This window comes from Medicago sativa, chromosome 2, assembly GCF_051527215.1.
Source record: "Medicago sativa cultivar Bolivia chromosome 2, Bolivia_mono, whole genome shotgun sequence".
Lineage (NCBI taxonomy): Eukaryota > Viridiplantae > Streptophyta > Magnoliopsida > Fabales > Fabaceae > Medicago > Medicago sativa.
In genome coordinates this window covers 63,146,747-63,170,057 of record NC_140750.1, presented here as the reverse complement: position 1 = coordinate 63,170,057, position 23,311 = coordinate 63,146,747, and the positions used below count along the sequence as shown (strand labels likewise).

Below are 23,311 nucleotides of genomic sequence, written 5' to 3'. Positions count from 1 at the left end.
TTTGTTTTTAATTATTGAATAGTTTTTTTTTTTTTGAGCAAATTATTGAATAGTTAGGCTCCTTGATATTTGTGTTTTTAATTATTGAACAGGTGGTCGGGGGTGGTACAACAATTGAAAACAACCGAACGAGCAAATTATGAAACTCTTATGATTCTTTCCTTCAAGGACGGGCCACAATATAATCGCATAAAAGTGTGGAACATGATATTTAACAATTTTTTTTAGAAACGCTAACTTGTGCCCCTAAGACACATTTTAAGAAACTTAAATATAAATTTTGTTTACGAAATTATGTCAAATTGAAAATTAATGATTTGAAATAAATATTTATCATTTATGGAATTCTTAACAATATGTGTTCTAAAGACACATGTTAGTATGACCCTTTTCTTCACTGGTACTGTTTGGTGGATATTCTATCCATCGATTTAAATAAATTGAAATGATGTGCCAAGTTTCATATATAGCATTATGAATAACATTATAGAATCTCTACAACAAAATTTTAGAGTTTTTAAACGATGGAAAATTAATTATGAATTTTTTTTCTTCGTAATTATGGTTTCTAAAAATAATTAAGGTATGTAATAGCATCATTAAAATTATTATTATTTTTTGACAAAATTAAAATTATTATTATTGTTATTTTTATCATCATCATTAGTTTTTTTCATAGAAAATTTGCTAGTTTGATTATTATTATTATTATTATTGAGATAACCATCGTTCCAACTCATAAAGTCTTTCCCACACATATTACTCATTTGAAGTTGTTGGCAATTGATCCTACGAGCTCAACATTTAAATGTATACACGTATATCTCCTTGCGATCAAAATTTTGCTAATAATTTTTTTTTTGTGGTGGTCAGACATTGAACCCTAGTCCTTGCATATATTATATATTGTCCATACCAACTAAGCTAAGCTCACAAGGACAAACTAATAAGTTTTTAGCAATGCACTAGTTTCATCTTAAATATAAGCAAAAATAAAAATCAAATGAAATTGATATGTATCTGGTAAAAAATTTGAATCAAATACATCAAGTTTGTTTTATACATGAGGCATGTTTTGTCAAAAAAAATAAACAATATGAGGCATGTGGTCTTTTTTAATTTGTGCCTGCTATATCTATGTCATGCTTTATCGAAAATTAAAAAGAAGGCAAAGGTGTACTAGTAGCCATAGGACGTCTTATACTGAAAAAGTCACACATATCATTCTTTCTTTCTAGTACCAGACTTGATTAATTTTCCAATAGGGCTGATTGAAACTGAAAGGAGGTGGAGATTAGGACTCCTTCTTGATAGGATACTTAAAATAAGGAGTATTGATGGATTATAATTACGGATTATTAGTTGTTTTAGAGTAACACATTGTATTTAATTTTAGAATAAATTATGATGGAATAATAGTAGAAGATTAGTTTAATTCTACTTTATCTTTTAGTAGTAAGTTACTTAGAAATTTTAGTAGCCATTTTGTAGTTGTTATTTATCTTAAGCATTTCACCACAAAAAAAAAAAAGGATCTTAAGCATTTGTATTGCTTCATGTTGTTTTGTGATTCGAATGAGCTTGTGGCCGTTGGATGGATGTGATTGAAAGTGGAGATTTCATATGGATATGGAATGTGGTCTATTGCAAATGTCATGTACTTTGGAGTTATTGTGTTGTTTGATTTTTTGAGGGGCATGCGTTGTCACGTTTGCTGCATAAACTAGTGCATTTTTTTGTTGCACATAATATTAGTACGAAATTTCCGTCTCATTTAATAATGACTAATCTCGGTTAAAAAATATGTAGGGCGCACAAAGTATGTCATCTCTTTTCAACAATTTGTTTTATATGTGAATCGAACCCTGATCACATATTTAAAAGGTTCAAATTCCTTACCACTTGGATCAATCATCTGTTGGTAAGCAGTGCATCCTTTAACTCTTCTTGTTTTGTTTGGTGGTGACATTCAATGTTATTTAAGCACAACCCATCATCCATTTCACTTATATATTCCACTTCTTTCATCTCAAACATGTAACCCTGCACACTACTCATTCCCTTACTCACAAACAAGACCTTAAATTGTTTTTTCTTCATTTCCTTTTCTCAATTATTTCTCATCCATCATCTCTTTCAACTCTATCATATTCAACTTCATCTATCATTTATCTCCCTCTCACCAATCTTACACAAATATACCCATGTGATATATGCCACAATGTGAGAGACTCACATGGTCAAGTTATTTTGCTTCAACTTTTTTTTCTCAAGTATGGAGGAGCCTCACGACAAGGAGAACACAACACCGTTGGAGGCAAGGTGTGCAATGACCGTCAAGGCTGCAACCTTGGGCATGGGTGGAATCGGTAAACAGGTAGTGAATCTATCTCTACATTTTGTTCATCACTTGCTCTTGCTTTCTCTTCTTAACTTGCTATATGTTTTTCTCTTCTTTTTGTTGCATACATTTCATTCCCTATCTTTTCCTTGATAAATTTCAGTTTTCACCTCCTCCTTAATTAATACTTTAGGTGAAATGTTGTTTCAGCATTTTGCTGACCAACACTAAACTGAAACTTAATGGAGAGAATTAATATGAAGACTGGACCCTAGGATTAATCGGTGCTTGGGTCAGATACCAAGTTTGAAAAAAAAATAAAAATAAATAAAGGACAATTACATATATTTTAGTCCTTGATGTAGTAGATAATTTCTCTCGGATCTTCCACTTGGTAGAAAAGAGAGGGAAAGTATATAAGGGAGATATCAGAAAATATATAAGGGACCAAAGAAAAGAGAGGGAAAGTTTGTTATTCAGAATTGCAATCTTCAATACATGAAAAGTAAGTTACAATCTGATAGGGAACTGGTTTATACACATGTTAATGAACTGTACAATCAAAACTATGCTATGATCAATTGTATTTCTAATAATTTTGTCTTAATTTTGATTTTGTGTAGGAAATATCACTTTTGAGATAAATAATCATAAATTTAAGGCTAAAAATCTGAGTTGTGATAAAATTTGTAGCAAATCAAATATTTAAAGGATTAAAAAGTTCAATTTTGACAAAATATGTTACAATCTAAATATCTGTTATTTTTTTACTATGGATTTTATTTATATCATCAACTTCTCATTCACATGTTTTATTTAAGTTTAACATTTGCTATATTCTTAATAATTTCTCATCAGCATCGATACTATGGCAAATCAGTACCATTTCGTTTTGTTTTATTGATGGCCTTATCCAACCAAATGCATATATGGATGTTGTTTCAAGTGATTTCAAAGTAATTCACTCTAATATATTTTGTGTTTAATATGTGCTTTGTCCATTTTTTTTTATAAAAAAGAATAATTAGGATATTGCTTTACGAATAACCAATTAATTTTTTTTCAGGAAGTAAGTGAGAACTGCTACCAATTGAAGTCTTGGATTGAAATCGAGAAAGTAGCTTCTCAACCAAACGGTCTTTTCAATCTCAGTCAGAGATTCAACACCTGCATGTAAAAACAATTTTTTTTAACTAATTAGATATAGCGTATAAAATTAAATGTATTGATGTGTTCCATTTCTTGCAGTCTCTTGACCCAATCATCTGAGCTGAAAAGCTACCTGGAAAGCATGTATGATTATGCAGCTCAATACAATGATCCTCCAAGTTATTCGGTTATAATCTAATTTGTAATGCAATTGATCAAGCTGCTTTTGGAAACCACATCCTTGAGAAGATAACATCCTATAGAATAATATGTTTCTTTTGTATAATTTAGACATGCAATGAAATGGTGATGCCCAAAGACAAAGAAAAAGATAGCATGTTTCAACCCGATCCTTTCAAAAAAAAAAAAAAAAAAACCATGTCGAAAAGTGCAAGGAAGAATACGGTGTTTCACCCATTTTCATCAGATTTCGACATACTATGGGGGCCGAGTTTGTATTTTTTCTTCAAATTATTTTCTATATTTTTAATTATATGTCAAAAAAAGAGGAAATTAATCTGTATTTAAATTTCATTATTAATTGTACCGTAAAAAAAATGTCATTTCAGTTGTAAGATAATTAAATTATCAATAAGAAATTAACTTTGTTGTGGTGTAACTAATGACAAAATATAAAGCTGTTCGTTCATCAACAAACATCAACATCACTACACTTGAAGATCAATGATCTTGGCAAACCTGTTCGTTCTTATTGAAGTGCAGGTTTCTAACCTGCTTTATAGCATTGATTTGAGTTGCCAATTTTTAGAAGAGGAAATGGTTTGTGTAAGGATTTCTGTATGGTGGACACTCCCCTCCTTGAACAAAGAGCATTTCAGACAAGTGACTCCAAGGAACATGAACCTGATCAGTTTCATGATTTGAGAAATATTAGCAATATAGTACCCTTCCACATTATTATTATCGGATGAAATCTTCTGACCTTACGCAATAACCTTGAGTCAACCACTCTTAGTGATGCCCATAGAACTTCATCACATAATAAAACAGGCATTGTGAAAAGAATGCAGAGGAATATATCGATTTTTATGATCACCGTGACTTTTAAGGAGGCCAATATAAGCATCCACCATCATAATTGAAATTAATGTTATGGTCTTTCATAATCCAAGATTTACATTTGCTATGTACAGTGAATTGTGGTGGATTTATAAAATGACGTAATATAATGATGATTATGGCGATTTGAACCTCCGATATACATAAAATGAAAATTTAAAACGCGCTAAATTTTCCCACTTTTCATTTTGTGTAAAAATTGAAATGATGTGTTATGGCAGGTACACCATGACATGATGCTCTGTTATCACATTATTTCATATAGTGGTTTGAGATATTCATGATGAAACCTTATAAATCCATATGATTTTGAACATTTTTCTGATGTATTACAGGATACTTACAACTCCTGTCTCACTAGTCCAATGTGTTTCAGATGGCAATGGCATCCAAAAAGACACATACTCTTAGCAGGTTCTGACTATTCCACCGCTTGGATGCAAAATGCTGATGAAAATTCCCTTATCTTAGTGTAACCTGTGGTGATTTCACCCCTGATGCTACTAATTTCTCTTCATATTTTAATCGTGTTGAATCTTCCTTTATCTATTATTATCTATGTTATATATTTTTACATTCTTCAATTTCCGTTTACTTGGTACCTTGAGAGAATAATATGTACTCTTTCGGATGATGCCACCTTGAGAATATGGAATCCAAAAAGTGAAGAAAATGTTCATGTATTCGAGAGACACATTTATTTTAACCATACAGATTTTATTATTGTTAGGATGAACAGAAACTGCAAGCTTATTTTAGATGTTCTTGCCGTGTAGAGTTGATACATGATTTTGTTTTTTTGCCTCTACTTATTTAAATTTGCTTTCCTTGTCTTGCATAAAGAGGGCTTTAGAGGAAAAGAAATTAGCTCGAGATGTGGCAAGAAGTTCTGAAAGATTAGCCATGCACAATTTCCATGAGAAGACTCCCCTCGTCGAAGTTTTTTCCAAGGTATGTGATCACAGGATAGTACTCCCTCCATTCCAAAATATGGTGTTTATAGAACTTTTATTCTGTTTCAAAACAATATATATATATATATATATATATATATATATATATATATATATATATATATATATATATATATATATTTTAAATATCCATGAGGTATGATATCAATGTTTTCTAATTAATTATACCATTAATATAAATAAGATGATTTGTATTTACAAAATCTGCTTTATAGAATTTGCATAATAATTGTCATTCAATTTTCGACATTCTTTATATTGGTTAAACATGACTGTGCAGTGCAGTAGTGCACTGATATTGTAGCCATTTGCTCATTCCATAATGCAAATTACAATAAAATTATCTGTATCTCATGGGTATATGACTTCTATTCATAATGTAATGTTTTGTCTTAGATAATATAGATCACTTTATCAACTCCTTTTCAGGTATACAAAAAAATGTCAAGGCAAAACAAGCAAGTGCAGGCTATACAAGAACAGGTATTACCTGTCTTCTAGTTATTTGACCCGTGCTCCACTGGCCCTTTATTTACCATGATGGTTGAAATTTTGGTAATGAATTTTTCTCTGTATATCCAAGAGGGGTAACCTTGGCGCAACTGGTAAAGTTGTTGTCATGTGACTGTAAGGTCACGGGTTCAAGTCCTGGAAACAGTCTCTTGTGTAGAAACAGGGTAAGGCTGCGTACAATACACCAAATGGTGGGACCCCTTCCCGGACCCTGCGTATGCGGGAGCTTCAGTGCACCGGGTTGCCCTTGCCCTTTATATCCAAGAAGGAAAAAAAAAATCTGTGTGTTTTGATTTGAATGGAGTTCATGATGGGAATGATGCCTTAGAGATATGAGAGTTTGACTATGATTTGTGTGCTTTTTCTTCCTTCAAAGATAATTATTGTGCAAAATCTCTTGCTTGATTTATTTAGCATTTCCTATAGGCCAATTCTGCTAAATCAATTGAAAAGGATCATAAAGCATTAAAAGCAAAAGTTGGTGATCAAGAAGTACTGGAGAAGTCACTTGAGGCCAAATTGGTTGAAAGGCAAAGTAAAGGTAGGTTCTTGTGCAAGCAAGCAATGTTGGTACCCCATTTCCAAATGAATGCCCTGTAAGCACGAGAAATGGTATTTTTATTAAAACTAATCACAAGTTTACCAGGGGGGATAAGGGAACCACCACAGTTATTCTTGAAGCAGTTGCATCTCATGATCTATGGATCTGGCATGCCTTTTTTGGATGTCCGGGAACATTGAACGATATAAACGTTCTAGACCGGTCACCAATGTTTGATGATGTGGAACAGGGAAAGACTCCAAGGGTGAATTTCTTTGTGAATCAACGTCCCTATAATATGACATACTATCTAGCTGATGGTATCTACCCTTCTTATCCAACTTTCGTCAAATCAAATAGACTTCCTCAAAGTGAACCCGATAAGTTATTTGCAAAACATCAAGAGGGATGTCGGAAGGACATCGAACGTTCTTTTGGAGTGCTTCAAGCTCGATTTAAAATCATCCGTGAACCAACTCGCTTGTGGGACATAACTGATTTGGGTATCATCATGAGGTCATGCATCATATTACATAATATGATTGTTGAGGATGAACGAGATACATATGCTCAACGTTGGACCGATTTTGAGCAATCTGAGGGAAGTGGATCTAGTACACCGCAACCATACTCGACCGAGGTGTTACCCACTTTTGCAAATCATGTGCGTGGAAGATCCGAGTTGCGTGATCCAAATGTTCATCACGCATTGCAAGCAGATCTAGTGAAGCACATATGGACAAAGTTTGGAATGTTTCGTAATTGAAGATCATTTGTATCGTATTAAATAAATTACGTGTGTGTTGTGTGCTTGTTTGATGTCTTGCATTTTAAGCTATTCGTGTGTCGCGTGCTTAGTTTGTTGTATTGCATTTTAAGTTAAGAAAATAAAAATAAATTATTTAAAAAAAATTTGTTTTTTTAAAAAAAAATTATTTGTATTATTTTAATTTAATTATAATCGATAATTATAATTTTATGTAATTATAAAAACAAAAATTAAATAAGAATAAGAAATAAAAAGTGGTGGGGTAGGGTGTTGAATGAAAACTATTGGAGTGGTAAAAATTGAATGAGTGTTGAATTAAGAGAGAGAAAATGATGTGGAGTGTTGGGAATTGAAAAAGTGGGTGTTAAAGGTTATTGAATTTTTTTTCCCATTGGACATGGTCTTAGACCATCTCCAATGGCCCCTGTTGAAGCTTGTTGAACCTTGTTGAACCATTGGAAGCAGCCTTGTTGAACATGACATGGAGGAGTTGAGTGATGAATTGATTCAACATGTTTAATCCTGCAAGCACGAGACACGCGTCACGTTTTAATTGTGTGAAATTTGGCGCGTGCGTTACACGCGCCGACAGGGCGCGTCGAAACAAATGAGCGCGGAGAGAGAAAGAAAAGTTGGGGGGGGGGGGGGATAAGGACAGGTGGCACGCTTTTACTGGCTGGTTGAATTTTTATTATCTTCCTATTTTGCACTCAATTATTTCGGTGGAAATAATATTTTTTTTACTTTTTTACCAAAATTCGTGATTTTTTTTCTCGATAAATAGAGACTTGGATCATTTCATTTGGACACAGAAAAAAATCAAGTATTTCACTCTCTTAATCTTATTATTAGCCTTTCTTTTGAAGTTTTAGTCTTTGATTAGTGAAATGGATCCCAATAACAATCAATTCAACACCCAAAATTCTTCTGATTACCCACTTAACACCCAAATCAATTTCCCAACCAACATCCTCAAAACTCAAATCAATTTCCAAACCAACATCCTCAAAACCCAAATCAATTTCTCAACCAAACTCCTCAAAACATGCCTAATTTTGGGTTTGCCTCAAATTTCAATCACCCATCCTCTGTTCCAAACAACTTTCATCCATATTATAGATCTATGATGGGATATCCATCTCAAACACCCCCATTTAATGGTTATATGCTGATGATGAATGAAAATTTTCAGTCTTGGTGAATATCCTGAATTTTCATCACAAATAAATCGTGGTGGAATGACAAGATCTAATGAAGTCACTCCAGAGGATACAACTCCTAAGAGCAAGAAAAACCAGCAACCATCATGGAACACTGAACAAAATTTGGTGTTAATTAGTGGGTGGATAAAATATGGAACATCCAGTGTTGTCGGGAGAAACCTGACAAGTGAAGCATATTGGGGTAAAATTGCTGAGTATTGTAATGACCATTGCTCATTCGATTCTCCACGTGATGTCATTGCATGCCGAAACCGTTTTAATTATATGAGCAAATTAATAAATAATGGGTTGGTGCTTATGATACCGCTAAGCGTCAGCAAGCAAGCAGTTGGTCGGAAGATGATGTGTTGGCAAAAGCCTAGGAAATATATGCATGTGGGAAGAATGTTCAATTTACTTTAATGGAAGAATGGCGCGCTCTCCGTGATCAACCTCTCACGAGGACTCTGTAGGATCTAGTGCTCGTCCAATGGGTAGGGAGGCAGCTAAAAAAAAAGGAAAAAAGAAAAGCAAAGACGCTGGCTTGGAGGAGGTGGAAAAGGAGTGGGTTCAATTCAAAGAAATGAAGGTGCAAGAGATGGAACACTTTAAAGAGTACACCGAAAAAATGGAAAAGTACACCGCAGTGCAACAAGAGAAAAACAGATTGAAGAAAATGGACATGTACATAAAGTTAAGTTCCCAAGAGCATCTCGATGACAGGAAAAAAGATCTGTTGGAAAACTTGGAGCGTGAGCTGTTTGGAAATTAATTTCACTAATATTTGTTTGTATTCGGTTAAAATTGTCAGTGTTGTCTAGTCCTCAGTGATAGTCCCTAGTGTTGTCTAGTCCCCCGTGACTTATTTCACAAACTATTTGCTTTAATAATTATGCATACTATTTGCCCATTACTAACTGTGTGCCCATTCTATGGTCTTCCTCACTATTTGCTTTAATAATTATGCATACTATTTGCCCCGTGACTTATTTCACAAACTTTAATTTCACATACTATTATATGGTCTTCCTCACTGTGTGCCCATTACTAACTGTCCACCACACACTATTTGCCCATTAATAATTATACATGACTTTAATTATACGTGACTTTAATTGTCAGTGTTGTCTAGTCCCCCGTGACTTATTTGCTTTAATAATTCACATACTATTTGCCATTAATAATTATCTCCACTATCTCCACTATCTCCACTATTTGTCAGTGTTGCTTTAAATAAACCATCACTGACTTTAACTATTATCTCCACTATCTCCACTATCTCCTCTATTTGTCAGTGTTGCTTTAAATAAACCATCACTGACTTTAACTATTATCTCCATTATCTCCACTATCTCTACTATTTGTCAGTGTTGCTTCACCATCCGTGACTTTAATAATTATACCATCTGTGACTTTAACTATTTGCTTATATATAGGGACTCATACCTACTTCTAATATCACAAATCTCATTCATATCTACTACCAATATCACAAATTTCATTCAGATCTACTTCCAATATCTCAAATTGCATTCATATCTACTTCCAATATCACCAAAAACTATCAATGGATCCTTTTGGTTTTGATATGGAAGCCTACTTCCAAAAACGTGATGCTGAAGACACTTATATCGTCAACCGATTTATTCAGCGTCGAAAAAAACTAGAGGAAGGTAGTGGATCAGGTAGTGGATCTCGTACAAGAAAATATTTAAATAGAGATCATGCAGCAGCTAACCAAAGACTCATTGACGACTACTTTGCCAATGAACCTACATATGACGATGCAATGTTTCGTCGTCGGTTCCGGATGCAAAAACACGTTTTCCTTCGAATCGTTGGAGACCTTTCAAGTAGTGATAACTACTTCACCCAGCGAGTTGATGCCACCAACAAAGAAGGTATATCACCATTAGCAAAATGTACCACAACAATGCGAATGTTAGCATATGGTGTGGCAGCAGATGCGGTCGATGAATACATCAAAATAGGAAGTAGTACAACATTGGAGTGCTTACTTAGATTCTGCAAAGGAATCATACGACTGTATGAGCAACAACCCAAGATGACCTGCAAAGAATACTACATGTTAGTGAAATGCGGGGGTTCCCAGGGATGATCGGGAGTATTGACTGCATGCACTGGGAGTGGAAAAATTGTCCTAAAGCATGGGAAGGTCAATTTACCAGGGGGGATAAGGGAACCACCACAGTTATTCTTGAAGCAGTTGCATCTCATGATCTATGGATCTGGCATGCCTTTTTTGGATGTCCGGGAACATTGAACGATATAAACGTTCTAGACTGGTCACCAATGTTTGATGATGTGGAACAGGGAAAGACTCCAAGGGTGAATTTCTTTGTGAATTAACGTCCCTATAATATGATATACTATCTAGATGATGGTATCTACCCTTCTTATCCAACTTTCGTTAAATCAAATAGACTTCTTCAAAGTGAACCTGATAAGTTATTTGCAAAACATCAAGAGGGATGTCGGAAGGACATCGAACGTGCTTTTGGAGTGCTTCAAGCTCGATTTAAAATCATCCGTGAACCAGCTCGCTTGTGGGACATAACCGATTTGGGTATCATCATGAGGTCATGCATCATATTACATAATATGATTGTTGAGGATGAACGAGATACATATGCTCAACGTTGGACCGATTTTGAGCAATCTGAGGGAAGTGGATCTAGTACACCGCAACCATACTCGACCGAGGTGTTACCCACTTTTGCAAATCATGTGCGTGGTAGATCCGAGTTGCGTGATCCAAATGTTCATCACGCATTGCAAGCAGGTCTAGTGAAGCACATATGGACAAAGTTTGGAATGTTTCGTAATTGAAGATCATTTGTATCGTATTAAATAAATTACGTGTGTGTTGTGTGCTTGTTTGTTGTCTTGCATTTTAAGCTATTCGTGTATCGCGTGCTTAGTTTGTTGTATTGCATTTTAAGTTAAGAAAATAAAAATAAATTATTTAAATTTTTTTTGTTTTTTTAAAAAAATTATTTGTATTATTTTAATTATAATTTTATGTAATTATAAAAACAAAAATTAAATAAGAATAAGAAATAAAAAGTGGTGGGGTAGGGTGTTGAATGAAAACTATTGGAGTGGTAAAAATTGAATGGGTGTTGAATTAAGAGAGAGAAAATGATGTGGAATGTTGGGAATTGAAAAAGTGGGTGTTGAAGGTTATTGAATTTTTTTTTTCCCATTGGACATGGTCTTATATTTGATGTGTCATTTGTATTCAGTTAGCATAAATATACCCTGCATACATTTATTGGATGTCATTTGGTTGTTATGAAACAAAGATATGTTTTTATTTGTTTTTAAGGGGGAGTGAGCATACAACATATTTAACCCTAAATTAAACGAGTACAAATGTTAAATACATTTGAGACGATTTATACAGCAACTCGAGGAATTTACTCCCTCCAAACATCCTTTTTCGGCCTAATAACCATTCCCACTAAATCATTTTAATATGTGACACTATGCCACTTATATCCTCATTGAGTTTCCTTTAAAGACAATTTGATCTCAGCCTAGCCAAATGCACCAAACTGTGGCCATTCATACCAACAATGAGATTTTCCTATCTTTCTTACCACTTTTAATTTTCCCCTATGTCGCAGGAAATGACAGCACAAGTTCAAATCTTGAACGAATCGCATGCCAAGCCATCCATGAAAAAATAAGTGTTTGGGCAGATTTTGTGTTTGAATTGCGGAAAACGCAGCTGAGTTGGTGCTGAGCCGTCAGTATGCCTCTATCGAACAAATTCTTCCTTGTTGCCAACTTGGTCATGCAAAAGCCTCCATCAGAAAATAAGAATTTTGCTAAGAGTATTTAACTTCTCTTTCTCGTATTATTAATGAAGGATGATTAAATAAAATCTTTTATAGTTTCTCTTTCCCATACAAAATTAATTTATTTCTTAATATTTGTAAAAGTGTCATATACTAGAAGAAACAGAGAGAGAGAGAGTATAAATTTGATAGTAATGGGGGAGTATATGCTTGGTTGCATTATTGTTCCAGTTTCAGACAATAATGCTTAGCTATTTTTAGGATACATGGAAGTAAGTACTCACTAATGACCTCATTTTCAAATCCAAATCCATACTATACTCCATTTTGATTTTAAATATAAGCAAAAAAATGTTAAACAAAATAGATATATTTGATTAATTTTTTTTTTAATGCAATACGTTAACTTTGTTCAACGTTTTTTTATTTATATTTGAGACCGGAGTAATATGTACATTTGATTTGATCTATTGACCGTTTGATGCACGTTTGTCATGCGTTCATCCACCACTCAAATTTTTGGGCAGAAATTAACGATGCTTTGTTTCGTCTTTCATTTGTGTTTGATTCCTTTGTTCTATTTTTTTCTTTCTCCTCTGAGGCTCTCACTATAGGCTATTTAAGTTCCTTTGGATACCAACCATTATATTCTACATCTTATTTTATCTTTATCTTTATCTTTCTCTTCCTATCACATAACTTATCTATAACATATGTCACATTATTTTCTCTTATTTCTTAATCTTTTTAAGTGCATACACTCGGATAGGTGTACACCAAACATTTTATTATAATTATGATGCAGGAGGTGGCCGTATATGAGAGGACACTTGTGAGCTGTATGATTTTGAAAGAGCAAAAATATGCAAAGAAACAAAGATAAAGTGTTATGGGCAAATTCTATTCTAGAAATGGAAAACATAGAGATTCTTTCCACTTTTTAATGTTGTCCCTTGATGTTGTAACTTCTTTTTTAATCATTGAAGATCAAGTACTTCTTTTTCAATCCTTTGTTTTTAATTATTGAATAGTTAGGCTCCTTGATATTTGTGTTTTTAATTATTGAACAGGTGGTCGGGGGTGGTACAACAATTGAAAACAACCGAACGAGCAAATTATGAAACTTTTGTGATTCAGTTAAATGAATATACTTAAGGTACACATGTGGTGAGTGAGAAAGAGATGATTTTCTGAAGCGTTTACCCACATGTGGTGAGTGATTAGTCCCTTGATAAAGAATGAGTAAACGCTTCAGAAAATAACATGATAATTTTAACGCTTCAAAAAAATAGTGGTCACGCATATGTAAAAATGTGGTCATACAGACCATATATTTGGCTAGTTGATATTTCTCAGATGTAAATAATCTCGTTTTAGGCGAATCGAACGCATGATCTCATTTGATCACTGCACTAAAAACATTTCCAACCATAATTAACCTGTTTTACAATCGGCAAGTTTATCACGCCTAAGGACGGACAAGTTCTAATTTATGAAAAAATAGTGGTCACGCATATGTAAAAATGTGGTCATACAAACCATATATTTGGCTAGTTTATATTTCCCAGATGTAAATAATCTCGTTTTAGGAGAATCGAACGCATGATCTCATTTGATCACTGCACTAAAAGCATTTCCAACCATAAATAACCTGTTTTACAATCGGCGAGTTTATCACGCTTAAGGACGGACAAGTTCTAATTTATGAAAAAATAGTGGTCACGCATGTGTAAAAATGTGGTCATACAGATCATATATTTGGCTAGTTATCTTTCCCAGGAGTAAATAATATCGTTTTAGGCTAATTCATTGATATAAAAACATAGTACTTATACCACAACAACAGAACTGAGACTAATCTTCTACTCCAAGACACATGATCCTCAATAAACAATATAATTAAGCATATGGTCCAATAACATATATAAGCATATATATATATATATATATATATATATATATATATATATATATATTTAAACTGACAGTTGAGTTAACACTCCATCATCAAGATTGAATCAAATAGACAATAGGAAACCGAAATCCAAAGTAAATAAACTAGGAATTAATTAATTAATTCTCTTCATCCAATTCCTGCATTTGCTTGAGGACCTCAGCACAGCTAGAAGCAACCTCCTCTACCATGTACAACATAGCATTGGCAAACCTGTCATTGGAGGCAATGTCGTTGTAACGGGTGAGAATAACGCGTGCTTGGTCACGCCCAGGTGCTCTTTCGTTACAACTACGCTCAGGATTGTTTTCCAACTCTATCAAATTTTTGAAAAATCCTTAAAATTTTTGAGATTTCTCCAAGCAACATGGAAGGTGACACCTTTTTTATACTACAAGTGATAAATTATCTAAAAATGATATTGTTTTTACAAGAAAAGTTAGTTAACCAAAAACTTCAAAAATATAACCATTATTTTTTAAAGGTGTAACCATATTTTTTTTCATGCTTCAAAATTGGTTGTCTATAAGCGTACCAACATGACAAAAGAAAACTACTCCAATTTAGAGCTTAAGTAACATGGAAGGTAGTAATATTTTATATCTCACTGATAAATTGATATTGTTTACACAAGAAAATTACATATAACTAAAGAAATGAACAATGTAACCACAATTTTGCCACTATGGCGTAGTCATTAATTTTTCCTTCGTTTAAAATTTGTTGTCTTTAAGTGGATCAACCTAACAACAGAAAAATTATGCAATTAAGAAACCAAAGCTCCTTGCATCCCAACTAGGCCATAATTCCCTCAACACATTTCCATTCATTTTTATGGGGGTCTTCATTTTCAATAGATATCGGAACGGCGACTCCATAATATTGCTCTTATGTGCAGCGGACAAATCTTTGTTAATTTCAACCAGCCCATCTGTGCAGCACATGATTTCTTATCTTTGCCTAAAAAATAAACATCGATTATGCATTAAAAACATAAGAGACGAACAGTTACATAAACATTAATCGTAATTAGTTAAAGATTACTTACATCGATATCCCTTGCATCATCAAATCACTAACACCTACAACTCATAAAACAGTGTCATACATACAACAACACTTTCCAAAACACCAAGATCAGCCCCCACATGATAGGCATACTAACAAAAAATTATCTGCACTTAACCATATTTTAATAAAGACGTAACCACATTTTTTTCTTCAATTTTTTAGCACTTGACCATTTTTTAATAAAAGTGTGACCACAATTCTTTTGATTAAGAGTTGGACACTAACTTTCTACGTGATATCATTTAGAGGAACAACCAAAGACAGACTAAATAATTTGGGGAAAACTTATGATTTTTTACTAACAATAATACAATGATAAATGAATGTTCTTCTATGTATAACATGTTTCAGACAAACTAACTTAAAATAGATTCACTTAACCAACACAAATTACCATCCCAAACACATATGCAATTCCCATCAAGTGCGAGCATCAACATAATAAGAGCCTCTAAAACTATATGTAGCAAATATCATATAGACAAGGAGCTAAAATGAAGCAATCCGACAATAGCTACAATGATTTTAAAAACATTATACATCTATTTGAAACTAAAAATGGGACATGGTATTGACACACAAAGATTGTCATGCACTAACCGAACAACAAAAGAAATATCAAAAAAATGGAAGAATCAAACACAAACAAAATTGAAGTTATTAGAAATCAAAGGGATTCTGCACCAATGTGATTCTTTCAAAATTAGAAATCAAATTACAAATTTACAATTCAATCTTCTCACAAACACATATCAACATGTGTAGTCATATATAAACAACAGTGAATCCCAAATTGTGTTCTCAAAGGAAACGAAAAAACACTGATTCTAAATGAATCTCACAGAAAACGAAAAAACAATGACAATGAGGTAAATCTCAAACAAGAACATAATTGAGAATATTAGGATTTTCAATCCTGAAGAATGACAGGGCCGCAAGTGCACGACTATGTCGGTTTTAGTATAAAAAGTATCGTATCCACAGAGACCAATCTAACAAGTACCGCTTTTCGCTATTACTATGTTTATCTAAGGCGAAATCAAAATTGTTTGGAATTTGCGCGTAATAAAATAAAACAATGAATTTAATTTAATAATAATAACAGGAGACCGGAATGTAGTTCTCGTCGACCATCGATACTCACAAAGTAGTAGTTTTATAATTAAAACAAGATAATTTTCTTTGCGGGAAATAATTAAGTTAAAGACGCCGCTTACTCTAGCGCATGCGGTGCCAGAAAGTCGAACCTGTAATTGCCCGCTTTCGCGTGGTACGAATTACAACTTCGAAGTCCTTTTTTTGAAAAATAATTAATTCTTACTTGGAAAAAGTAATTTTTAGTAGAAAATCAATTTAAAGGTACCGTCGGCTTTCGCACGTCCGTTACCGGATTTTAAACTTACAACCGTCAGCTTTCTCGTGCACGATTATAATTCTAAAATCTCTTTTTGAAAATATAAATTTTCTAAAGTACTTTAAAAAGTGCTTTCGCTGTTTTTTTACAAATTATTTTCCGAATTTCCTACTTTCGTAAACGATATCTCTATGTTCCTACTTTTGTAGTGAAGCTTTTAATTTGAGAAACAAAATTTTCGGACTAAAAATACACTTCTTGTTTCAATTATATAACATACAATTTAGTAGAGTATCATTGGTGTGACGATCCTCACATTCCGGACTCAAAGTAAACTACTCAGACATAATAAAATAATAACCTAAAACTATTTTTGATAAATTCATGTTTAAAAAAAAATAACAATTAAAAGAGATAGAACCTGTATATGGATGGAATCTTTAAAGGAAAAGAACAGCCACGTAACTGCAACACAATTGCACCTTAATACACAAACAGTAGCAGAAGCATGGAATATGAATGGAAAGGAACAGCTAGCGCAGAAAGCAACACAATGGAATGGGCCGCAGCAACAAATTGACCAAATTGGAATATAACAGCAGCGATGGAATTTCAATTAAGTATCCTCACACAATATGGAGTTATGGACTCACGGTATGAATTAAAGCAGGCAGGTGCAGCAACACGGCAATCGTAAAGTACGACAAGAGAAACTAAATTGGAATGAAAAGGACTAATAAAAACTGGAACTTGGAATTGAATTTAATAGAAAAAGTATTCTGCAGAACTAAATTATGAAGTGCAGTAGCTAAAACGAAAACTGGAATTTGAAATTACGATAAGTACTTTACGTGAAAAATAAATTGTTTCTAACTAATTGAATCTCTTTCTAATTGAAACACTGCAAAATTAAACTGAAGAAATCATACTGGTTTGTGAAGAGGGAGAAACTGATGGATATGTGCGTTGAGAGGTTTGGATCTCGTTTTCTTCGGCTTTAGAGTGTGGCGGTGATGGTGGTGAGAGAGGTTTGGATCTCGTTTTCTTCGTTGCAGATGGTGGTGAGAGAGATCTGTTGTGGGTTTAGAGAGAGAAAGGAGAAGAGGACAATGGAAGAGAAAATTGTGAAATATCTAAAATATCCCTGCCACATAAGGGGTGTACACAAAGTGGTATAGAAAAAGGGTGTACATGAATCATTTTCCATTATTTGTTGTGTCATTTTGGAACTACTATTCAGTGACTAAGGAAATGTTTACGGTTTTTATAAATATGATTCATGTATATTTTTGGAGAATGGATAAAAGTGTTCATTTATGCATTGAGTGTGGCAAAATAAATTATTGTATATATACATATTTTTATCTTTACATATTCGGTGGAATGTAAGGATGCATGATTTTAAGCATTGTTTTTTCCTACCGTGGGTTCTAAAATTCGGCACTTTTGATACATTCAAACGTTGGGCTATGGTAAAAATTCAGCCCTTATATTTGATGTGTCATTTGTATTCAGTTAGCATAAATATACCCTGCATACATTTATTGGATGTCATTTGGTTGTTATGAAAAACAAGATATGGTCTTTTTTTTTTTTTTTTGATAAGAAACCACTAAATCATTTTAATATGTGACATTATGCCACTTATATCCTCATTGAGTTTCCTTTAAAGACAATTTGATCTCAGCCTAGCCAAATGCACCAAACTGTGGCCATTCATACCAACAATGAGATTTTCCTATCTTTCTTACCACTTTTAATTTTCCACTATGTCGCAGGAAATGAGAGCACAAGTTCAAATCTTGAACGAATCGCATGCCAAGCCATCCATGAAAAAATAAGTGTTTGGGCAGATTTTGTGTTTGAATTGCGGAAAACGCAGCTGAGTTGGTGTTGAGCCGTCAGTATGCCTCTATCGAACAAATTCTTCCTTGTTGCCAACTTGGTCATGCAAAAGCCTCCATCAGAAAATAAGAATTTTGCTAAGAGTATTTAACTTCTCTTTCTCGTATTATTAATGAAGGATGATTAAATAAAATCTTTTATAGTTTCTCTTTCCCATACAAAATTAATTTATTTCTTAATATTTGTAAAAGTGTCATATACTAGAAGAAACAGAGAGAGAGAGAGTATAAATTTGATAGTAATGGGGGAGTATATGCTTGGTTGCATTATTGTTCCAGTTTCAGACAATAATGCTTAGCTATTTTTAGGATACATGGAAGTAAGTACTCACTAATGACCTCATTTTCAAATCCAAATCCATACTATACTCCATTTTGATTTTAAATATAAGCAAAAAAATGTTAAACAAAATAGATATATTTGATTAATTTTTTTTTTAATGCAATACGTTAACTTTGTTCAACGTTTTTTTATTTATATTTGAGACCGGAGTAATATGTACATTTGATTTGATCTATTGACCGTTTGATGCACGTTTGTCATGCGTTCATCCACCACTCAAATTTTTGGGCAGAAATTAACGATGCTTTGTTTCGTCTTTCATTTGTGTTTGATTCCTTTGTTCTATTTTTTTCTTTCTCCTCTGAGGCTCTCACTATAGGCTATTTAAGTTCCTTTGGATACCAACCATTATATTCTACATCTTATTTTATCTTTATCTTTATCTTTCTCTTCCTATCACATAACTTATCTATAACATATGTCACATTATTTTCTCTTATTTCTTAATCTTTTTAAGTGCATACACTCGGATAGGTGTACACCAAACATTTTATTATAATTATGATGCAGGAGGTGGCCGTATATGAGAGGACACTTGTGAGCTGTATGATTTTGAAAGAGCAAAAATATGCAAAGAAACAAAGATAAAGTGTTATGGGCAAATTCTATTCTAGAAATGGAAAACATAGAGATTCTTTCCACTTTTTAATGTTGTCCCTTGATGTTGTAACTTCTTTTTTAATCATTGAAGATCAAGTACTTCTTTTTCAATCCTTTGTTTTTAATTATTGAATAGTTAGGCTCCTTGATATTTGTGTTTTTAATTATTGAACAGGTGGTCGGGGGTGGTACAACAATTGAAAACAACCGAACGAGCAAATTATGAAACTTTTGTGATTCAGTTAAATGAATATACTTAAGGTACACATGTGGTGAGTGAGAAAGAGATGATTTTCTGAAGCGTTTACCCACATGTGGTGAGTGATTAGTCCCTTGATAAAGAATGAGTAAACGCTTCAGAAAATAACATGATAATTTTAACGCTTCAAAAAAATAGTGGTCACGCATATGTAAAAATGTGGTCATACAGACCATATATTTGGCTAGTTGATATTTCTCAGATGTAAATAATCTCGTTTTAGGCGAATCGAACGCATGATCTCATTTGATCACTGCACTAAAAACATTTCCAACCATAATTAACCTGTTTTACAATCGGCAAGTTTATCACGCCTAAGGACGGACAAGTTCTAATTTATGAAAAAATAGTGGTCACGCATATGTAAAAATGTGGTCATACAAACCATATATTTGGCTAGTTTATATTTCCCAGATGTAAATAATCTCGTTTTAGGAGAATCGAACGCATGATCTCATTTGATCACTGCACTAAAAGCATTTCCAACCATAAATAACCTGTTTTACAATCGGCGAGTTTATCACGCTTAAGGACGGACAAGTTCTAATTTATGAAAAAATAGTGGTCACGCATGTGTAAAAATGTGGTCATACAGATCATATATTTGGCTAGTTATCTTTCCCAGGAGTAAATAATATCGTTTTAGGCTAATTCATTGATATAAAAACATAGTACTTATACCACAACAACAGAACTGAGACTAATCTTCTACTCCAAGACACATGATCCTCAATAAACAATATAATTAAGCATATGGTCCAATAACATATATAAGCATATATATATATATATATATATATATATATATATATATATATATATATATATATATATATTTAAACTGACAGTTGAGTTAACACTCCATCATCAAGATTGAATCAAATAGACAATAGGAAACCGAAATCCAAAGTAAATAAACTAGGAATTAATTAATTAATTCTCTTCATCCAATTCCTGCATTTGCTTGAGGACCTCAGCACAGCTAGAAGCAACCTCCTCTACCATGTACAACATAGCATTGGCAAACCTGTCATTGGAGGCAATGTCGTTGTAACGGGTGAGAATAACGCGTGCTTGGTCACGCCCAGGTGCTCTTTCGTTACAACTACGCTCAGGATTGTTTTCCAACTCTATCAAATTTTTGAAAAATCCTTAAAATTTTTGAGATTTCTCCAAGCAACATGGAAGGTGACACCTTTTTTATACTACAAGTGATAAATTATCTAAAAATGATATTGTTTTTACAAGAAAAGTTAGTTAACCAAAAACTTCAAAAATATAACCATTATTTTTTAAAGGTGTAACCATATTTTTTTTCATGCTTCAAAATTGGTTGTCTATAAGCGTACCAACATGACAAAAGAAAACTACTCCAATTTAGAGCTTAAGTAACATGGAAGGTAGTAATATTTTATATCTCACTGATAAATTGATATTGTTTACACAAGAAAATTACATATAACTAAAGAAATGAACAATGTAACCACAATTTTGCCACTATGGCGTAGTCATTAATTTTTCCTTCGTTTAAAATTTGTTGTCTTTAAGTGGATCAACCTAACAACAGAAAAATTATGCAATTAAGAAACCAAAGCTCCTTGCATCCCAACTAGGCCATAATTCCCTCAACACATTTCCATTCATTTTTATGGGGGTCTTCATTTTCAATAGATATCGGAACGGCGACTCCATAATATTGCTCTTATGTGCAGCGGACAAATCTTTGTTAATTTCAACCAGCCCATCTGTGCAGCACATGATTTCTTATCTTTGCCTAAAAAATAAACATCGATTATGCATTAAAAACATAAGAGACGAACAGTTACATAAACATTAATCGTAATTAGTTAAAGATTACTTACATCGATATCCCTTGCATCATCAAATCACTAACACCTACAACTCATAAAACAGTGTCATACATACAACAACACTTTCCAAAACACCAAGATCAGCCCCCACATGATAGGCATACTAACAAAAAATTATCTGCACTTAACCATATTTTAATAAAGACGTAACCACATTTTTTTCTTCAATTTTTTAGCACTTGACCATTTTTTAATAAAAGTGTGACCACAATTCTTTTGATTAAGAGTTGGACACTAACTTTCTACGTGATATCATTTAGAGGAACAACCAAAGACAGACTAAATAATTTGGGGAAAACTTATGATTTTTTACTAACAATAATACAATGATAAATGAATGTTCTTCTATGTATAACATGTTTCAGACAAACTAACTTAAAATAGATTCACTTAACCAACACAAATTACCATCCCAAACACATATGCAATTCCCATCAAGTGCGAGCATCAACATAATAAGAGCCTCTAAAACTATATGTAGCAAATATCATATAGACAAGGAGCTAAAATGAAGCAATCCGACAATAGCTACAATGATTTTAAAAACATTATACATCTATTTGAAACTAAAAATGGGACATGGTATTGACACACAAAGATTGTCATGCACTAACCGAACAACAAAAGAAATATCAAAAAAATGGAAGAATCAAACACAAACAAAATTGAAGTTATTAGAAATCAAAGGGATTCTGCACCAATGTGATTCTTTCAAAATTAGAAATCAAATTACAAATTTACAATTCAATCTTCTCACAAACACATATCAACATGTGTAGTCATATATAAACAACAGTGAATCCCAAATTGTGTTCTCAAAGGAAACGAAAAAACACTGATTCTAAATGAATCTCACAGAAAACGAAAAAACAATGACAATGAGGTAAATCTCAAACAAGAACATAATTGAGAATATTAGGATTTTCAATCCTGAAGAATGACAGGGCCGCAAGTGCACGACTATGTCGGTTTTAGTATAAAAAGTATCGTATCCACAGAGACCAATCTAACAAGTACCGCTTTTCGCTATTACTATGTTTATCTAAGGCGAAATCAAAATTGTTTGGAATTTGCGCGTAATAAAATAAAACAATGAATTTAATTTAATAATAATAACAGGAGACCGGAATGTAGTTCTCGTCGACCATCGATACTCACAAAGTAGTAGTTTTATAATTAAAACAAGATAATTTTCTTTGCGGGAAATAATTAAGTTAAAGACGCCGCTTACTCTAGCGCATGCGGTGCCAGAAAGTCGAACCTGTAATTGCCCGCTTTCGCGTGGTACGAATTACAACTTCGAAGTCCTTTTTTTGAAAAATAATTAATTCTTACTTGGAAAAAGTAATTTTTAGTAGAAAATCAATTTAAAGGTACCGTCGGCTTTCGCACGTCCGTTACCGGATTTTAAACTTACAACCGTCAGCTTTCTCGTGCACGATTATAATTCTAAAATCTCTTTTTGAAAATATAAATTTTCTAAAGTACTTTAAAAAGTGCTTTCGCTGTTTTTTTACAAATTATTTTCCGAATTTCCTACTTTCGTAAACGATATCTCTATG

General features: G+C 33.1%; 3 long non-coding RNA genes and 1 pseudogene across 4 annotated transcripts; 2 read left to right on the top strand and 2 right to left on the bottom strand.

The window, feature by feature from the left end:
- Positions 1-2,022: 2,022 nt before the first annotated feature.
- Positions 2,023-4,109, top strand: LOC146949556 (uncharacterized). 2 transcript variants are annotated; one of them, XR_015027313.1, is made up of 3 exons: positions 2,023-2,377; positions 3,408-3,514; positions 3,590-4,109. It is a non-coding gene; the product is annotated as an uncharacterized LOC146949556 (long non-coding RNA). The 2 variants fall into 2 exon arrangements; XR_015027314.1 differs by lacking the exon at positions 2,023-2,377 and adding an exon at positions 2,433-3,297.
- Positions 4,110-8,254: 4,145 nt separating this feature from the next.
- On the top strand, positions 8,255-11,479 carry LOC146949555 (uncharacterized; annotated as a pseudogene).
- A 3,443-nt stretch (positions 11,480-14,922) lies between these two features.
- On the bottom strand, positions 14,923-16,932 carry LOC146949554 (uncharacterized). The gene is made up of 2 exons (XR_015027316.1): positions 15,396-16,932; positions 14,923-15,307 (listed from the first exon to the last, which is right to left on the bottom strand). It is a non-coding gene; the product is annotated as an uncharacterized LOC146949554 (long non-coding RNA).
- Positions 16,933-21,267: 4,335 nt separating this feature from the next.
- LOC146949553 (uncharacterized) lies at positions 21,268-23,277 on the bottom strand. The gene is made up of 2 exons (XR_015027315.1): positions 21,741-23,277; positions 21,268-21,652 (listed from the first exon to the last, which is right to left on the bottom strand). It is a non-coding gene; the product is annotated as an uncharacterized LOC146949553 (long non-coding RNA).
- Between the last annotated feature and the right edge of the window lie 34 nt (positions 23,278-23,311).